We start from the raw sequence: 21,147 nt of genomic DNA, 5'->3' as shown, positions 1-21,147 counted from the left end.
TGTGCTTAATTCATAGTTTAGCCACATTTAAAATCCAGTTTTAAATGTGCTTTTGTTAAAAAAATAAAATAAAAATCAGAGTCTACAGGGAGTACTCCTAGAATGTTATAGAAGAGACTTTTCTGCAAAGTATTATAATTTTTATAAGTGCCAAAATATTATTTCTATTGTTGACTTTGTTTAAAAAGCAGTTTTATTAGCAAGGTGACTGAATTAGATGTTACCAAATGAATGAGGGGGGAAATATGTCTTCTGCATTGTTGATTTGATAGAATACAGAGTTCTATATTGTAATTGTGTTTCATGTCCATTTAAACTTTTTAAAGAGTACCTCTTCAATACAAATTTTGAAAAATTATTTTAAAAATAAAATTTCCTAAAGTAAACTCCTTATATTTTGAGATTTATGTTTCTGTTTGCTAAATTAAAAAAAAGAAAAAAATATATATTGGAGTAATTGTGAAGCTATAAAACTTTACACTAAAGGGAGGAAAGCTTTTAAGAAAGAACAAATATGTTTTTACTTAGAGGGCAATTTTGAAGCATTACTTTGCTCTCCATTTCTAAAGATTTCTGGAAAACTTATCAACTGTTGCAGAACTAAGTCATAGTCTTGACTTTTATACAAAAACTATAAGGAGAATTATTTTTGAGCCATTCTTATGATTTGATACAAGCTTCTTTCAACAATTGCAAAACGTGACTGACAAATCCCTTTCTAAGAGAACAAGTTCATTATGTTCGTCACCTGTTACATTCATTCTCTTTTTTCCTAATACACAGTTTCTTACTGTTTATTAGTGTTGCAAGGAAGTGAAAACCTTTTTTTTTTTTTTAAGAGAAAATGTTGAGGTGTTTATTTGCCTGAGCATTTTGAGGTTTTTAAAATTACGTTCTCATCAGGATCTCCCAAAGTACAATTATTAAATAATGCCATTTGTTATGATCTTTATATAAATGGTCAAAACAGAGACGTAAATTGTTTGAGTTTTTCTTTTAATACGTCTCAGTAAGTAAAATTAAGACATGACTGAAGCCCTAGAAAACTTCTCCCTTTGCTATGAAGATTGTAAAAAAAAAAAAAAAATGTTTACAGCTTACCTATTACCTTTCAACAATTCTGAGACCAGAAATTAAAGAGAACTTTATTATTCTCCTCGGTTAGAATCTCAAACAGCAACTCAGGAAGTTAGCCTGCTTTGGGGAGGGGCTACAAAGAATGGGGTTCCCTCTAATGGAAGTACATGAATCGTGATAAACAAAGGATAGGAAGATGTACTGCTAAGTTTTAACATTTAATCTTAAACTACTCTCTTCAGTCTTTTCCATTTGTATTTACCTATTGATTAGTTACTGAGGTGAAGGCATATTTTAAAACCTTTTACAGTCTTCAATAGCATTATTTTTAAACCATGGTTTTAAGAAGGTATATATTTTCTTATATAAGGCCACTTTTCAACAGATGTTTAAATTTTGTATTAGATTAACAGGAACAATGGAAATATGTTCACAAATTAATATCCGGTTCTCTCTCTTATTCCGGTATAAAACATATTTGTAATTAACTGTCTTTTCCTTATATTACTGTATCACATTAGATTAAATGTGATTAGATTACTGTATCACACACACATACACGCACTGAGTGTATGTGTATGTGTGTGGGTGTGTTTGTACTTGTGAGCTCGCTGGACAGAGTGACCGAGTGGCCTGGACATATGCTAGGGTTATGACACTCTTTGACTGACTTCCTTAAATCTCATGGTCATTAAATATCAGGGTTTGTTCTATACGCTGGTAGCAGTAGACATCTGTTGCAGTGTATTTATGCCTTCTCTATGGAGGATGAATACCATATTGGCTGTGTTCTTGTTTCAATTACATTCATCAATTTGTTTTTTCAGATGAATTATTCTATCAAAATACAGGACTGAATCTACAGAATTAGATTCTATCATCTCTGACAAATTATGAGTCCTCAAAGACTTTTGTAGAGAGTGACCATATGGTTTTTATTATCCTCCTTATGAGGTAGAAAGCATAGTCATTGTTCATTTTTCTAGAACCTTTGATCTTAGGAGTAACATCTTTCTTAAATTGTGGAAATTTTAAGAATTTTCATTTCAAATATGGCTTCTTTTACCATTAGCTCTAATCTCTTTTTCTAGAACATCCTAGTATATGTATGTTTAAGCTTCACAATATATCATACATATTTCTTAAATTCTCTTTCATAATCTTTCTGTGCTGTGATTTTTTGTGTGTGCATTACTCATTTTTTGTGTGTGTGGATTACTTCCAATTTACTAATTCTTGTTTTGACTGTATCCATTCCAGAATTCTTTTTGACTATATTTTCTTCCTTGGGAATTTTAATTAATTCTTATACCACTTTTATTGTTTCCTCTCTACTAACTTTCTTATAAATTGTATTGATGGTATTTCTTACTTCATCTCTTCAAGGCTTCTAACATGCTTATTTTGAACTTCTGAAATTGATCTATTATTTTCATATCTCTGGAATGACTTCATTGACTGATTTTGTAAAAAAAATTTCCTGACAGTCTTTTTATATGATTTTACATGTATTGGAATTTTCGTTTTCAGGCTCAACTTGAGTGAGAGGGATTTTTAAAAATTCTTTAAATTTCTCTTTCTTTGTTAGCCTCACCCTACTCTTATGGTCATAGAGTTGGCCCTGCACCCTCTCCACTCCCAGCTCAGAATCTCTGATAACGGGGGTACCGTATCTCGTCACCAAGTCAAAAAGCAGTTGTCCCAGGTGCTGACTGCCACACTGTACCTGCTGCCTGTGGCCTCCCTACTGAGCAGTCTATGTAAACCATGGCTCCAGGGAGAGAGATGGTTATTCATCCTCCTGTTATCTTACACTCAGATTTTAATCAGTAAACATAGCACTGTTTTTCACCCCTTATGGTGCAAGTATGGCATCCTAGTTACCTTACAGATAGAGGAATGCTTGTCTCGTATTCCAAAAACCAACTGTTGCACTGCCGTTCATTTTCTATTTCTATTCTACCTCTGGCCCATAGAAGGATTTGGCTTGTTTTTGATTATCACTTTTACATGATCTCATTTAATATTTTAGCTATTGCAGTTATATGTGGGAAGCAAAGACAAGAGATTCAAGCCATATTCTTGACATCTTTGTAAGTTTCCCAATGAGCTTTGGAATCAGAAAATGTGGGTTCAAATTCTAACTCATTTATTACCTTAGGAAAAGTCTTTAATTTCTTAAAAGTCTCCATTTCTTCCCAGCAAAGATACTGATAGCTACGCTTGTCTCATAATGCTGTTTTAAGCACTGATTTAGATAATGTATGGAAAGCAGCTAGCCCTGAGGTTAGCTATTATATCCAAATTCTAGGAAGTAAAAAAACAACCAAAATAAAACCAGACTCTATCAACCAATCATGGAGTGAATAAATGGCAAATAGTAATTCTTGTTTCTTGTATTCTGAGAAAATGCAACATTATTTTTGATAGCTAAAATTTTAAAGATGCATATCAAGTCTAACAGGTAAATGTTCTGTTACAATATCCATATACCCTAGTGCTTGCATGCTTAGTTGCCTAGTTGTGTCCCATGCTTTGCAGCCCTTTGGACTGTAGCCTGCCAGACTCCTCTGACCATGGGATTTTCCAGGCAAGAATACTGGAATGGGTTATCATTTCGTCTTCCGGGGGGGATCTTTCTGACCCAGAGATTGAGCCCACATTTCCTGTGTCTCCTTCATTGCAGGTGGATTCTTTATGCACTGAGCCATCAGGAAGCCCCACATACCTTAGCAAGTGAATATATTTCAGAGAATTTCAGTAAAATACAAAGCATTTTGCAAAATGACCTTTTGGTGTAGTTATTCTAAATCCAAAGTAAAGTTATCTTTAAGCACAGTAGAAGAATGTGAGATAAGTACTATGGGAAAATGTTTGTGGAATGTTCTTTGGATTTTTTGGCTTTTTCTTTTGACTTTATTAACAGTTACATATAATACATGTTAAATAAATGTATAGAGTTTACAAATTATTATATACATATATAGGTGACAGTTATAGGTATATTACAGAATGGGTTTTGGTAATAGTGAAAAAAGAGGGGAGGAGAGTCTATTGAAAGGGCTTCAGGAGACTTGTTTTGTAGTTTTCCAGCTAATTTGTAACATTAGTATCTTTTCAAAATATCTGTTCTGATGGATTAGGACTCAAACTGGCAATATTGGTAAAGGGTGTGTTTAGTTGGGGGCTGGGCGGGGCGGGAATGAGTTTCCGAGAGTCAGAAGGTTTTAAGGATGAAGAACATGTGAGCAGCACATGAAGAGCTTCTTCACTGTACGTTGAGGGGCACTGAAGTCACTTCCACATGTTTGCTATTTCAACAACACTGCAGAAAACATCATTTGTGTATGTCCCCTGTGAGCATGTGGAGTTTTGTTTATTTTTTAGGGTATATATCCAAAAATTAAATCACTGGGTTGTGAGATATATGTGGTCTCAATTTTGCAAGTCTCCAAATTACTCTCATAAATAGTAAAATTATTCTCTGACAGTGCTGTACAAATTTCTGCTTCCTTCAGCAGTTATTAGAGTACCCTTTGGCCCACATTCTTTCCAGCCTTTAATATTGCCCAGTGTTTTAATTTTGGATATCTATTGAGTAAAATAGTATGCTAAACTTCTTCAACTTGATTTGCTTTTATTCCTATGAACTCAGGGGCTTTGCAGGTGGGACTAGTGGTAAAGAACACCCCTACCCATGCAGGAGACACAAGAGATGTGAGTTCGATCCCTGGGTTGGGAAGATGCCCTGGAGGAGAGCAGGACATCTTACTCCAGTATTCTTGCCTGGAGAATCCCATGGACAGAGGCTATAATCCATAGCGTCGCAAAGAGTCAGACACGGCTGAAGCAACTTAGCTTGCACAATGAATTCAGAAAGATTTCCAATGAATTCCTAAAGATAGGAGAGCAATGGATGGACACTTTAGTTAGAGACTACAATAGGCTACTCATTTTTTAATGTGAATGCATCTTTATTTATTGACAATTCAAATGCTCTCTCTGGCTAATGGCTTATTATACCTTTGCCATTTTTTTTTTGTTAGGTTGTTTGTCTTTTTCTCATAGATTTATAGGCATTATTTATTTATTCCATCTGCCTTGTTCCTCCCCACCATAGATCCCTTCACAGAGTGTCTTCTTGAATATAAAGCAAATAAAAACAGAGTTTTATCCCTTCTTGTTATATGCAATATTTTAAACCATACTTCGGTTGTGTAATATACTATGGAATCATTTCAAGAAATGTAAGAAATTGTGTTGCAAATTGTAAGGGATGAACACACAAACACAATACACAGTATACCCATTGAGAACTTGGTTTTGCATGTGACTTTAAGAGAGTTATGAAGCATTACAGGAATTTAGAGAGCAGATATTTATTTTCCCATTGAAAAAATTATATTCTTCAGAACAGTTGAGAATCATGCACTAGGAAATACGATTTATTCCTACTTTTAACCCAGCATTTTAAATATTACATTTTCTATACCTGTGGAAAGTTTGCCAATTGTAATTAAAGAAATATATATGAAGGGCCTACTACATATCAACTGTGACAAGTATTAGTGAGGATGTAAAAGTGAACAAAGCAGATAATCCCTGAATTCATGGGAGGTGGAGCCTGAGAGGTAAATGACAATGAGGGAAGAGTGGGTACAGTGTAAAAAGGACATTCACTGACAGAATACCTAGATGTCAGGCTGAAGTACGTTTGAGAAGTAAGGACAGCTAAATAGGCATGGGGACGGCTCCAGGCAAAGGACAGATAGGCACTATTATGAAAGTGAGAATATAATGAGCTTGAGAAACTGCGAGAAGTTTAAATTGGAAAGAGTAGAATTTTAGGGATGATGAGAGGTTGAGAAGAAACTGCAGAGATAAGTACTGGCTCACTTTTGAACAGCCTAGTTTGGATTTTATCCTAAGTGCACTAGAGACCCGTTTAAAGAGTTTAATATGGCTGCCAAATTCTCAGATATTGTCTTCGTTTGATGGAAACATATCCTGAGAGATGAATGGTAGTGACAACCATGACAATTGATGTATTTCTCAAGAAATTCTGTAATCTGGCTACTATAGTTAATTAGAAGGTTCAAAAGCAGGTTTCAAATTATACGTAAATGACCAATGTTTATATGATTCTCTCTTTTATACATATATATATATATATACATATATATATATATATGATTACATATTTGTGTGTGAGCACACATTCATGCCAGCACTCAGTTTTATCTGACTCTGCAACCTCATGGATGGTAACCCGCCAGGCTCCAGCATCCATGGAATTTTCCAGACAACTATACTGTAATGAGTTGCCATTTCCTACTCCAGAGGAACTTCCTGACCCAGGGATCAAACTCAGGTCTCCACCATCTCCTCTATTGGCAGGCAGATCCTTTACCACTGAGCCACCTGGGAAGCCCATATACATGTGTATATGTATATGTATAAGTGTATAAAATCCTCCTTAAATTACCAAACTTGTCACTGACTAAAAAAAATTTAAGAATCACTAGGTTAAACTAAGAACAGTAGTTGATTATTCAGTTATAGAAATAGATGGAAATCCTGCCATTTGCAACAAGATGGATGAACCCTGAGAGTATTATAGTAAGTGAAATGTCAAAGAGAGAAAGACAAATGCTGTATGATTTCATTTATATATGAAATCTAAAAACCAAACTTATAGAAACAGATAACAGATTAGTGGTTGCCAAACACAGGGGGATGGAGGGGGAAATAAATGAAGGTGATTAAAAGATACAAACTTCCAGTTATAAAATAGATAAATCTTGAGAGGTGTAATGTATTGCGTGGGGACCATAGTTAACAATATTCTGTGGGGACCATAGTTAACAATATTGCATATTTGGACGTTGTTAGGAGAGTAGACTTTACAGCTTCTCATTACGAGAAAAAAAACTTGTTAAATACGTGAGGTGATGAATGTTAAGTAAGCATTGTGGTGATCATTTCACAGTGTATACGTACATATATTACATCATTATGTTGGAGCTTCCCTGTAGCTCAGGTGGTAAAGAACTTGCCTGCAATGCAGGAGACCTGGGTTCAAACCCTGGGTCAGGAAGTTCCTCTGGAGAAGGGGATGGCAACCCACTCCAGTAGTCTTGCCTGGAGAATCTCATGGACAGAGGAGTCTGGTGAGCTACATTCCGTGGGGTTGTAAAGAATCGGACACGACTGAGAGTCTAACACGACTACCACTACTATGTTGTATATGTTAAATTTATAAAATGTTATGTGTCAATTATATTTCAGCAAAACTGGAGTTAAAAACAAAACAAAACAAAAAAAAAACCCTGTAGCTGGCCAGAAAAGAACCCTTGAGAAAATCAGTATTTAAGGAACAGATAGAGAAGGAGGAGTTCAAAAGAAAATAAAGAATAACCAGAAAAATAGCAGACAGAATCATAGAAACCTAGTGTGTTAAAAGCTTAGTAGTTAAAAAAAAGATTCCAAAGTTAAGTTCCTCAAATAAAACAAAACTGTATTCTCTCATGCTGTAAGCCAGTCCGTGTGTGCCAGGGGACCACTCTGCTCTTCCAGGTCACTCAGAAACGCAGGAGGAGAGAGAGAACCGAAGTGCGGGGGCAACATCTGTCCTTAAGTTGAAGACAGCCTAGAAATTATATATGATATTCTGCTCTGTTCTACTCACCTAAATTTAGTCACACAGCCATGGCTGGAAGCAAGAAAACTGGGAAATGTAGTTTCCACTTGCGTGGCCATGTGATTAGAAAGAGAGGAAGAATGAATTTTGGGGGAATAACCAGCAGTTGCTTCATCAACATTTTAATTTAAAAAAACAGTGATTAGAAAGGGATATGTGTGTGTATGTGTGTGTGTGTGTGTATACTGATTTAATATATCTATTGAGCAATTTCTCTATTTGGTCACTATACTGTGTAATAAAAGTGAAAGTGAAAGTTGCTCAGTCATGACCAACTCTGTGACGCCATGGACTGTAGCCTGCCAGCCTCCTCTTCCCATGGAATTCTCCAGGCCAGGATACTGGAGTGGGTAGCTGTTCCTTCCTCCAGGGGATCTTCCCAATCCAGGGATCGAATCCAGGTCTCCTGCATTGCAGGCAGATTCTTTACCAGCTGAGCCACCAGGGAAGCGCCTCCTATGATGTGATAAGGTTATAGCCATTTAAAAGAAATCCACTACCAAGTAGTTTATATTCTAGAAAGAAAAGATAGATTGAACGAATTGACAAATAAATGTTGGTGGCATAATATTAGAAAGTAATAAGTCCTAAGAAGAAAAAGATAGAAGTGCTATTTTTAGATACACCAACCAGGGAACATCTATTATGCTAAAAATTGAAAAGGGTCCTTTGAAAGACAAAATATTGAGATCTCTCTCTTTAGGGAAAAATTCATAGTTGAGTTGAAAGTCTTGAATATTGGTTGAAAGAGGATGAGGAAAGTTGCTAATTAGGAGATTCAGAGTTAAAGGAGAGTTATCTTTTTAAGGATTTGGTGGAGAAAATTGACCATGATTATAGCCTAAAGAGAAAATGCATGCAGAGATGAGGTTGTTGCAAGTCCTAGTGCTAGAACAGCAGGTACGATTGATGGGCACAAGTGCAAATAGTTCACGTAGGATGACCTCATTTTTTCCCAAGAATCAGGAGAGCTACTGAGAATGAGAGCTGTGTGGATTGTGTCAGTTTCTTGAGAAGAATTATGTAAGTGTAGAGTTGTTGTGGAAAGCCTCCAGCATATACGAAAAATCTGTCTAAGAGAGAAGCGTGTCATGGGATTGAATCTGTGCTTGGATTACTCAGAATGTGGGTGACAGGCTAGATATTAGTAGTAGTGTCAGTCACTCAGTCATGTCTAACTCTTCGCCACCCCATACACTGTAGCCTGCCATGCCTGTCTGTCCGTGGAATTCTCCAGGCACGAATACTGCAGTGTGTTTCCATTTCCTTCTCCAAGTAGGCTAGGAAAGAGAAGTCATAATGAGAGTGGTTTGAGTCGGGGGCCCCCAACTCTGGGATCTAAAACCTGATGATCTGAGGTAGAGGTGATATAATAACAATAGGAATAAAGTGTACAGTAAATGTAATGTACTGGAATCATCCTGAAACCAGCCCTCTACCTGAGTCCATGGCAAAGTTGTCTTCCATGAAACGGGTCTCTGGTGCCAAAAATGTTGGGGACTACTAATTTAAGTGATGAAGCGTAATGTCTATTCCAATGACAAAAGGAATGGTTTCCTTCAGGAGAGAAGAACTAGGTAACCACATGCAGTTCGAGATCAATCCTGAGTTTGTAGAGTGACTGAGAAATGTGTTTCAGGTTATATTTTTTCAGGACAGTTTTCTTTTATATTAACTTGATGTTCAGAATTCCAAATCTTTAATTTAGTTGACTTCCTCATTTTTTATGTGTTGGTTTATTATTAGGATTATAAATTCACTGTCCCAGTTATGAAATTATGAAGACAAGTCATAAAACTATTAAGAAACTAAAACCATAGTGGATACCTGTTGAGTTGGCATTTGGTTTTTCTTTAACTAACATGCTGGACCCTAGTAGAAATGCTGTTTTTATTTCATGGAATAACTAAGGAAGTAGAAACCGCTAGGAAAAACATGTAGTTTATAAGCTACTTATTAATTTTTTAAATGTTTGGCATCTTATGTGTCATCATCTATATTCCATTAATACATGGATTTAATCCACAGATTAAATCATACAGTGTACAGTCCTTCTTGTCAGGTGTGTTCTTCTTGGCAAGTTGATTCTGTTTTTTCCATGTTTTGTCCTTTTTGTCTGGCTATTTTCATATGCCTACATGCACTCCATCTTTTTATCAGAAATGATGCCAATATAGAGAAATCATAGCCAAGCCTATGAGGATTTTTGCCTTTTGACAGTACTACCTTGACATTATGACATTTTCTTTCAAGCCTTTAAATTTCTTTTTATGAAACTATTGATAGTTTCTGTTAATTTTCTAGTTCACAGATTCATCCAAAATATATCTATTTGAGCTTTTTTGAGGTATTGTTGTTGTTTACCTGACTCCAAACAAGATCGTTCTTGTCCTCTGTTGTTCAGTCACGTCCGATTCTTTGTGACTCCGGGGACTGTGGCCCACCAGGCTCCTCTGTCCATGAAGAGCTCCAGGCAAGAATACTGGAGTGGGCTGCCATTTCCTCCTTCAGGGAATCTTCTCAACTCAGGGATCGAACCCACATCTCTTGTGTCTCCTGCGTCGGCAGGCAGATTCTTTACCATTGAGCTACCTGGGAAGCCTAGTATTTATTTTTCCATGAAATATTTTTATTGGTTTGTCTTTCCTGTAAGTGTGCAAGTGTCTGTCTGGTTTTATTTTGGCCTTTCAGTTGCATTAACCCATTTTTTGACTTCTCTTATTTTCTTTTTGGGAGATATAGCTGATTTCTGCATTTACATCTTACAATTTGTTACTTTGAAGTGAAATGCCTTTTTGCCTTCAAACCTTTCATTACTCTGATGTACTGCCATTTCTTAGTGCTTTAAGTTTCTCCTACACTATTCCCCATTGCTAACACAGTCCACCCTTCAGCAGAATTCCATTCCAATTTCTGTGAAATAGCTCCCTCAATAAAGCAGAGGTAAACATGTCAACCTCAAAACTAAATATGGTATTCTTTGACATCAGTATTTTCCATGTTAAATTCAGATACCTCATGTACACTGATAATTGGTTTTCTTATTGTTCTCACCTTCTCAATCAATATTTTCTTGTCAGTCAGATGCAAATTAGTAGGATTAGGTTTCATATGTTCTTGAAGGGAGGATATCACAACGCAATGTAGGAAGATTTTTACAATCAATATTCATTTGTACTGTTTATGCACTAGAAATTACATAGGGGAAAATGTCACAGGAATATGGCTCAAAACATCCAGGTTTAGAACACTTTAATCAACATTTAGAATTCTTTTCTCCTGTGGATAGAAAAAATGATCAATGCTTACTAAATGTTATTAACCTTTCAATCACTGTTATGCATTTAGCAAATCAATTTAATTACCTATTGGATGATTAGAAATGACTAGTTTGAAACAGACATTTAGAAAAGCACACTGGTGCCTGATACACATGCACGAACATGTGCATGTAGTTGATAGACACACATTATGGGATGCTGTATCATTTTATCTGTGTAAATTACTGAAATACTTTGAATTAGATTCAGATAAAATGAATTCTGATTTGAAAATTTCAGCAGACACCATTAAAAATGAGGAACCAGAAGGCATAGTCTTTGCAATTTTATTTTAAAAAGATTATTCATGAATCATGAACCATATAGCTTCAGAATAATGTTAACCTTTAGGAAAATTTGAAGAATTGACTTCCTCTATTGCTTTTAGATTCAAGGGATTTGATTTTTTAAATAGGAGAAATTTGCATTTTTCATACATTTTGGAACATAACATATATAGACAGACAGACACAAGACTCAGGACTTCCCGGGTGGCTCAGAGGTAAAGAATCCACTTGCCAGTGCAGGAAATTACTCGGTTTCAATTACTGGGTCAGGAAGATCCCCTAGAGGAGGAAATGGCAAGCCACTCCAGTGTTCTTGCCTGGGAAATGCCATGGACAGAAGAGCCTGGTGGGCTACACTCCATGGGGTCACAAAGACTCAGACAGGACAGAGCGACTGAACAACAATAGACACATTGATCAAAGATAGCTAAGACACAGTTGCCTCTCTCAAAAAGTTCTTGCCTTATTTTAGTTCACTTCATTTTACAGAAAGTGTGACTATTGTTTATAATGCTACTATATCCCATTTCTTTTTAATTTTTTCAAATAATCACTACTGAACTAGATTAGCTCTTTAGGGGATTAACCTAAATGCTTTCACTTTTTTACTGGGAAGAATGCTACATGTTGCGAATCAGCAGTTCAGGAACAGACCAGCTACTTTCCCAGTCTCTCTCCAGCCACCCTGGCAGGTGCTTTGAGATCCACAGAAAAATATCTGAGGATAAATCCCACTCACAAGTAGTACAGTGACATTAGGGGGGGTTAAGTAACAGTTTCTTTGACACTTTATAGAAAAGGCAGAATATAAAGACTTATTTGGAATCTGAAGTGTTATCAAATGAATGCTATGGAAATACATAACAAGGCAAAAACATTCTGAAAGACTTGATAATAATTATTGTTTAAGGGCAAAGCATCTGCTAGGCCTTGAGTGATGGAAAGGATGGAGACATATGGCTGCAAATTCAAAAGTCTAGCCAAATGGATTCAGTACTAGCCGGAAGGTCTGTGGACCAATTCCATGTAGATGTAGCAATTCCTAGAAGAGTAAGTGTGTCCAAATGGAGAAACTTTGAGATCCAAGCAACAGCACAGGGGTGGGTTCGACACTGGAGAAAAGATGTGATGGCCATTCTACTCAAAGCAGGGTCATTCCAGCAAGTCTGTCCAAAAATAAGATCATTGCACCATGATTGGTTATTTTCCACTGTAATAATTAGATGATCAATCAGCAGTCTTAGGCTCATAAGACCACATGTGCTGAAGTAATAGATAAAACCTCAGCATCTTAGAAGTTTAGAACTTAGAGCAGAGTCCAAGATGGTATTTTTGGGCACCTTTCTGCTCAGGATCCTTTCTCTTGCAGGTCCACCAATATCAACTCCCACAGCCTTAAATTATGAGTTCACACATAAGAGGATTATATGGTTCTGGTGGGGAAGTGTACATTGATCCGACCCATACTCTGAGTTCTTCAGAACTCAACCACATGATACTTTGCTCAAGTGAATCTGGGAAATATGGTCTGTGTCCCTGAAACAAAAACCTGAACTACTTATTCAAATAACATGTTTCTGTAATTACAAATCTTTAAGTCAGTCACTGTGGAGAACACCTTTATGAGTAAGACATACTTTCTGCCCTCAAATTCTTAGGTAGAACTATACATAAATAAATGTTAGTGTGAGGCCAGATGTATTACATTCTGTATTAGAGGGATAAAGAGTCTCTTAAAAGGAAACTCCGTTTAAGAGGCAAGATTTGAGCAGAACTTGAAGCAGGTAGGGGGCTCACCACCAGGCAGAGGTGGAGAGTATGAAGAGTGACGTAGCACCAGGTAATTATCAGTCTGCTAGGGACAGAGATAAAGATGTTGGAAGATATCTGGGGATGACAATATAACAGACCTTCAACACTCTGTTAGGGCTTCTTGGGTGGCTCAGATGATAAAGAATCTGCCTGCAATGCAGGAGACCTGGGTTCAATCCCTGAGTCAGGAAGATCCCCTGGAAAAGGAAATGACCACCCACTCCAATATTCTTGACTGGAGAATTCCATGGACAGAGGAGCCTTCAGTCCATGGGGTCACAAAGAGTCAGACACAACGAGCAACTAACATTTCCACTTTCACTTTTAACACAGTATTTATAGTTCAAGAGTCATTGCAAAACCTGCAGCATAAGCTTAAGAAAGAAAGCAGTGTTCAGAATTTGTTAGTATGGAAAGAAATTAGTGAAGAGAGTCAACAGGGAGCTACTTGAAGTAAGGCAGTGGGGATGGAAATGAGAGAACAGTTAATGCAAAAACATTTGAAAAAGTGGATTTGAGGTTGTTTGTGTTGCTGAGTAAATCCAGAGATTTTTGCATTCCACTGCCAGAATGTTCTTGATGGTTAATCCTTGGGAATTATTTGAAGAGTTCAGAGAGCACTTATAGTTGATCTCATTAGCTAAGGGACTGTTAACAGCTGCCAAAACAAGAACTTTTTCAGGGTTTGAGCAATGACATCTCTGGAGGCCTTGAACTTGAGAAGAGCAACAGAGATACCTAAGTTCTATTGTAGCCACAAATTACCGTATTTTGAAAAACAATTTCAAGCAATATTAATGTGTAATTAAAACAGAAGTGTGTTATTTGGATAAGTGATTCAAATTTTTCTTTCAGGGTCACAGACAGATCACATTTCCCAGGTTCACCTGAGCAAAATATGGCCGTGTGGCTGAGTTCTGTAAAGCAGAGTGTGAGTCAGATCAATGTACAGTGGTTCTACATCAGAACTGTAAAATCCTCCCATGTGTGAACTCATATTGAAAAACAACTTCATAACAAGAAATAATACAAGTTAGATCCCTTCCATCCTTTTAGCCCTAAGCAAATATATTTCTTTTATTTCTAAGTACCTTCCCTTGACCAAATTCTCACACCACATTCTATTCTAGACTTACTGTCAGAATCTAGACAGTTTCAAAATTATGCAGAAAGGTAATTAACTTCAGAGAGTTTGAAGTCTCCATGAGTTCTTTTAGTTCTGTGATACTTGGTGAAGAACAGGGTAGGAATTCAGTTCTTCTCAAGTGGCACAGGAAGTCTCCTCTGTATGTTCAAGAATATTCATGACTTAAAACACTCTCCAAGAATGAGTGCTTTGAGGGCCACTTCTCCCCCTTTCTTATGATGCAAGTATTTAAATGTTTGAGGAATAATATAGCCTCTTGAACTCCCATTAGACCTGCTAGCAGTAATTTACCAGATGTAAAGATCAAAAAATGTTGGTGGAGAATATATGAATCCTGGTTTCCAGGTGCTGTACTGTAAGAAAAATTTCCCATTAGCTACTGAAAATTGTACTCCTCCTCAAAGATAGCCTAATCCTTGTTAAGATCAAAACAGAAGATCTTCATCAATTTCTGCAGAGAAGAGGTAACAAAGTTTAGATGACAGTCATGGTGTTATAATTAATATGTTATTTTTAGATTGATAATTTACTTTAAAATTACTCCAACTTTCAGAGAAATCATCTTACTCCCATTAAGCCAATTTTATGCTACGTTTAAAATAAGTTGTTACTGCCAATTGGAAATACAGTACAGTAGCAACATTCAAATGAAAGTGCATTAGTTATAATAAAAGTTTGTATCTCATAATACATTTTTCAAATGGTTTTAGTTACAATAATGGTTAGCACTTATGAGTTCTTAAAATGCTTTGATCTAATGTGTAGTTTTCCATTTACTAATGGATACATTTCTTAAATTAATTTATTTTTTATTTAAGAATAATTGCTTTACAGAATTTTGCTGTTTTCTGTCAAACCTCAACATGAATCAGCCATAGATATACATAAACCCCCTCCCCTTTGAAACTCCCTCCCATCTGCCTCCCACCCCTCTCATTTGATTGGCCAATGGGAATTTGCTGTATGGCTCAGGATACTAATGGATACATTTTCAAAATACTGGAAAGAGGACAGGATATCCTAAAAGTGTCCGAGATTACATTTGTTCCTACCTGTTCATTGATGGTATTCTTTTGGTAAAGTGAGTGGAAAAAGACTGATTAGTTATCAGAAAATATGGGTTTAGTTTAGGTTATTCTCTGGTTGACCATAAAATTTGTCTGAGTTCTTAGTTTTCATCTATGATAACCACTCTATCCACTGCATAGAGTTATTTTCAGGACAAAATTATGTTTCAACATACATAGAGAAAGGTATGAAGTACTCTTGGCTCTCTCCAGTATTTTTATACTATTGGCCTATCTCTGCTGACTTCATCCCCATGTCCTATGTTGTGTCTTTTGATCACTCAAAGCTCTGTAAAGTAGTCTTTGTACCCAGACTACCAGTCTAAGTTTTTACCTCCTGGGAGAATGATACAGTTGATGTATTTCTGTAAAGTAAAATACTGGATCAGTGATAAGGACAAAGAAAGAAAGGAATTGTATTCTCTAGTTGGTTGCTGCCATAGGATTATTGTTTTTTCCTATATTGCAATTCTTAGTATATTGTACCACTCTTCTTAAAACCATCCATTAATGTTTTGTAAATCTCTTGGTGTTTGGTTTTGGCATTTCTTCAAAGTTATCTTATGAATCTGTGATTTGAGGATTAGGTTGAAAATGTATGATAATTAGGCATTCTTCTTGAAGTTTGTTTGCTTGAGTTAAAACTACAGTTAAGAATACTTCTGTTTGTTTTTTTCCTGATAAAATAAAGGCTGACTCCCACTTACTTTTAAATAATACGCAATTGAAGGGAAAAAAATGTTTTCCTTGTTGATTTATTTTGGGGGTGGTTGTTCCTAATGACAATTTCTCCTACTTTGTAGGATCATATTATAGAAGGACCTTTTAGGATACTTAACTTATTACTTAAAGAAACAAAAATTAAAAAAATAGAAACTGAGACATGAAAACCTCTGGGGCTAAGTTTGTGTGTATAATAACTGGATAAATCCTTTGGTGAAGTACACTGGGTAGTTTATGGTATTTGATATATAAAATATACTGAATTTCATATTGGCATGATTTGAATAGGCCAAAATATTTATGATTAAACAAAGCATTTCCCAATTAAGAATTATGGGCATACTTTAAAGTAAGAGTAGTTAAACTTTGTCAAGTGTCCCAAAAGTACACAAGGATTTGGTAGATAATCAGTCAAAATATTAGTTAGGATGAATGAGTACATGTGAGAGTGTGTATTTGGTTTGTTTTCCTATTTTTTACAACTCCTTTAATAGGTAGGATTTATCTTCTGGTTCTTTTACAAGAGTAGGATTTTCATTCACCTGTACTTTTTTTCCAAAGAGAAAAACCTTAAGTTTCCTAATGTGCATAGAAAATATTAAGCATTTTAGCTACTCTTGTAATTTTTTCCCTTGCTTGTCAGAAGCAATAATATTGCCATCATTCAATGGCTACAATAATGTTGACAATTCACAAGCTTTTAAGAACAAGTGCATTATTCAGGGGAAATTTACAAATGACTGTTCATTCCCCCAGACTGCTAAAACAAAGCAAAATTAATTTTAGGTCTTACAGATCTAAGGTAACTGTCTGCAGCTTAATAAGTATCAGGAAGAAGATGAACTGAAAGGCAGGAAATACAATCTAGTGGTGAAATTTGTGCAGTTATGGAGGAAATTTCCAACGGAAATGGTGGAAGTACTGGCATACAAGGACTTTGGATAAGTGAAAATTCTGCTAGACAAAGGGCTGAGTTACAACTAGTAAGAATTTAATATTGCTCTAAGAAGGAATGCCTCTCTTGTCACTTATATTTATCTAATGAGTAGATTTCCAAGCTGAAACTTTGACATTTTGCTGTCAGTTGTAAGTAAGTTGGGCAAATCAAGGTATGGAAATTGGACATATACAGTAAAATATTTTCTCCCTGCTAGGATTTAGTTGCTTATGACAATGTAGCAGAATACCTAGAGGTCCTTAGTTCCAGAAACACTGAGGATGTAGGAGATGTTCAGTAAATGCATGTGATTAGTTAAATAGAATTGTAAACATGTAGCTAGTGCAGTCTTAAATCATGTTAGGAGAAGAACATGTTTGGTTTAGTGAAACAGATTTAGTCACATTACAAAGTTCTAGAACTGACAATTTTAAATGTTTCTTTTAAATTGGTAGAAATTCAAAAAAACATGGCAGGCTAGAAATGATGGGATGATAACTGAGATTTTACTATAGCAAGATTTAGCTAAGCAGTTCTTGAGATTGGGTAATGGTATGTGAGTTTTCTCATCAGGTCTGTAACACATTTCCCCTAATACAGATTAAGAGTGCCTGGATAAATTATAATTATCCCTGTGGCTTTTGCATAACATAATTAAGTCTTGCTAATGCAAGTACTTTTATTAAGTGAAAAATGATGTTTTGAAAGTGATGGAAATGTCTACAAGGTCAGTTGAACTAAGGATAGAAATGTTGGCACTCATAACAGTGATGAAAATGAAAAGAAAAAAAGAAATCCTGTGTATTTTCGTTGTACGGAGTCTTCAGAACACAGAGTCTTGTTTATGTGACAGGCGTATGAAGGATGGTTTCAATTAGGCTGACCCTGCACGAGGCTGAGCTTGTGCTCCAGGTGTCCAGACCACAGAATGGAAAATGCAATCTGTGTCTGCTTTACTTAAATACAGTACTGAGATCAGCCTGTCTTTTAAGTGCCTGATTGCTACTTAATTACAGAGAATTTCTCTTTAAAAGAGCAACCCAACAACATCAGAGAAAACTATACAGCACTCATTTCAGAGCCTCCTGCACCTTCCCATCACATGGGAAGAGTGTGATATATCTAATAACTTTATACTGCTGGGTTTATTAAGTGGTAGTCATTATCTGTTTTATAAAAGCTGTTTTTAAAATAGCTAATGGGAGTATTTCTGTTGACCAATAAGTGCCATCTAAAACTGTGAATGCAAAGTAATCATGTTCATTCTTATGATAGTTTTATATATGGGTTTTAAGAGTCACGGTCATGTGGTAAAAAGACTGTTAATTTAGAGTGAACGAAGGTGAATTCAAATTCCAGCTCTGAAATGGTGACTTGCTATTTGTAAGCAAGTTTGTTAACTTCTCTAAGCCTAGATTTATCATCATTAAAATGAGGCTAATAATTCCTACCCTGGTGGGCTGTTGAGAGAATTAAGTGAGTTGATTTACGTGAACCACCATCTTAAGAATGTTTTGATTAAATCTGATTTTGAGAAATAACTCACAAGAAATCTCTCAAAGGAGGGAATATGAAATAGACTAAATGATACTTTTCAGGAAAGTACTGCATTTGAAACTATCTATTATTTATAAGTGTATGAATTTATATTTAATTATAGAATAATAGTTTTCTTTTCTTTTTATCTCCAAGTGAATTATTTAGCTTTCTCTTCTCTAACGCTCTGAAAAGGTAAATATTTTTCAATATTTATATCTTAATTCTAAAAGAATTTCTCAATGTTTACTTAAGTCATTTTCTGAAAATTTAGAAAAGATTTTTCTCTTTCATTATGTTTCACATCTGGTATTTCTGCATTTATTTTATTAATTGATGTTGAATAACCTGGCACATGGGCCCATTTCCTTGCCCTTACTTTTTGGAAATAAGGACTGGCCTAGATATGTCAGTGATTAATAGAGTTCAGATGTTTATATTACTAGATCTTTCCTTCTTTACTATTTACTAGAAGGCAAAATATGAACCTGCCAATTGACAAACCATGAACACCCTTTTATCACTTCTTCACCATCTAGCTTCTCTAGCACACCCATGAAAAAATAGATCCTTAAGATGTGGCTGAAAAAAGTGTGAGAACTCAATGGTAGCATAAATTTGTTCATTGAAACTTTTTGAACCTTTACCATTTTATTTCCTGTCAGAAGTTACAGTAATATAGATGTAACACTAATATTTATTTTTCTACTGTTCTGCATTTATTTGGATCATTTCATGAGAATGATAAGTAGGATAAGTTAGTAAAGTGATAAAAAGGGAAAGAAGACCCATATCTTACAGGTATTTTGTTTTATAGTATGACAATAGATATAAAAATAGTTAAATACGAACAAAGGACAAACACATGGCAAACTATTATCAGAAAAGAACTATTTTTCTTTTCAGTAGGTTTTGTACTTAGTCTATTAAGATTAAACATTCTTTTTGAAGTAAATTATTTTACCTTTTAAAAATGCCTTATTGCTGAATAGTGAATTAAGATGAACTTAATGTCCCTAAAAAGTTTTTTTTTTAAACCTGTGCTGTACTTAAAGTGCAGTTTTATTTAATAAATTATCATCCTTAACAAAAAAACTATTGTTTTATTAACCAGTTGTCTTTACTTACTATATAAATTAAGTTGGTATGTGTTAAAGATCTGATATAATCAAAATTTAGTTGAGGGAATCGAAGAATTATTGGAGGAAGTATTTTCATTATAGTTTTGAGACACGTTTTATGAGTGACTCTTTAACACTTTACACTAGGTGTTTTCACTCTTTTCATTACTATTATTCCTATTTGGAGTTTGAGAAACTGAGGCTGAGAAACGGCAAGTCTGGTTTCTCAAAGTCAGTTTTCCAAGCCTAGTGATCTTTGTAACTACACCCCAAAGGGGCAAGTGTTCTAAGAAAAACTAAATCCAATCCTTTTTCAATCTGATATCTACCAGAAATTCTTACTGCCTTAAGAATTTTTCTGATGTTGAAGAACTTACAATTACTGATATTCTTTCACTAGACTTGTTCTTGAGGCATGTTGCTTACACACAAAGCCAAACTAATATTTAGAAGAATAAAATAAATAGCTTGTAAGTACATAAGCCCACTACATTTACATAGTATGGAAAAATCACAATATATTAAAATGTTCTCATATTGTTAGATGTTTATATTATTTCTTCTACTTCATTATTTCTAACAATCCTGTAAGAAATACCACTGTTTCTGCCTTCTTTTGCAGAAATAAAATTGTTAATTAGGCTGAATTTTAAAATCATCCTTCAACAATTTTCTTGACAGTTTATACTTCTATCAACAATGTCTTGAAGTCTTACTATTAAGAGAAAATGCAAGACATAGCTCAATATATATAATTAATCATGCATGTGTGTTCCGTCACTTTAGTTGTGTCTGACTCTTTGCAAGCCTATGGAATGTAGCCCACCAGGCTGCTCAGTTCATAGCATTCTCAGTCAAGAGTACTGGAGTGGGTTTGCCATGCCCTCTTCTGGGGGATCTTCCTGACCCAGGAATTGAACCCATGTCTTCTCCATTGTGGGCAGATTCTTTATTGCAGAGCCACTGGGAAAGCCCATAATTAATCATATGCATGTTAAAAACCACATATGTAATTGTGTAACATGACTTGAATGATGTGCACTCTTACCTCTGAGGAATGGAATAAAATTGAAGAAGAGGGGGAAGGGAAATTTTTATATTAAATATGTATGTATTGTCTGAACCTTTTATAATTAACATGAGTTCATATACTGTATGTATTTTAAAAATTGAAATAGAAACTCAAATATAATTAATATAGTGGTACAAATTAAATCTCAGAGCTTAATATGTTGGCATTGAGGCTCAAAAATGTCTGGGTATATTTTTGGTCTGAGGTTCCTCATATGTACTAGCACATGAACTTATTTTTGTAGGTAGAAATGGTAAAATAATAAAGCTATCTCAGTTTCCAGAACAAATCATTTCCATCTGTACCACTGGATAAATGTATTTCTGACTCAACCACATGAATAACATT

General features: G+C 35.3%; 1 protein-coding gene across 9 annotated transcripts in view; it reads left to right on the top strand.

Moving 5' to 3' along the window:
- LOC122687327 overlaps window positions 1-21,147 on the top strand; it is a 716,827-nt gene that overhangs the window by 207,369 nt on the left and 488,311 nt on the right. The gene's annotated exons all lie outside the window — the stretch shown is intronic.

Source organism: Cervus elaphus, chromosome 31 (genome assembly GCF_910594005.1).
Source record: "Cervus elaphus chromosome 31, mCerEla1.1, whole genome shotgun sequence".
Classification (NCBI taxonomy): domain Eukaryota; kingdom Metazoa; phylum Chordata; class Mammalia; order Artiodactyla; family Cervidae; genus Cervus; species Cervus elaphus.
The sequence above is the reverse complement of the archived record's forward strand: the minus strand, read 5'-3'. Positions and strand labels throughout refer to the sequence as shown.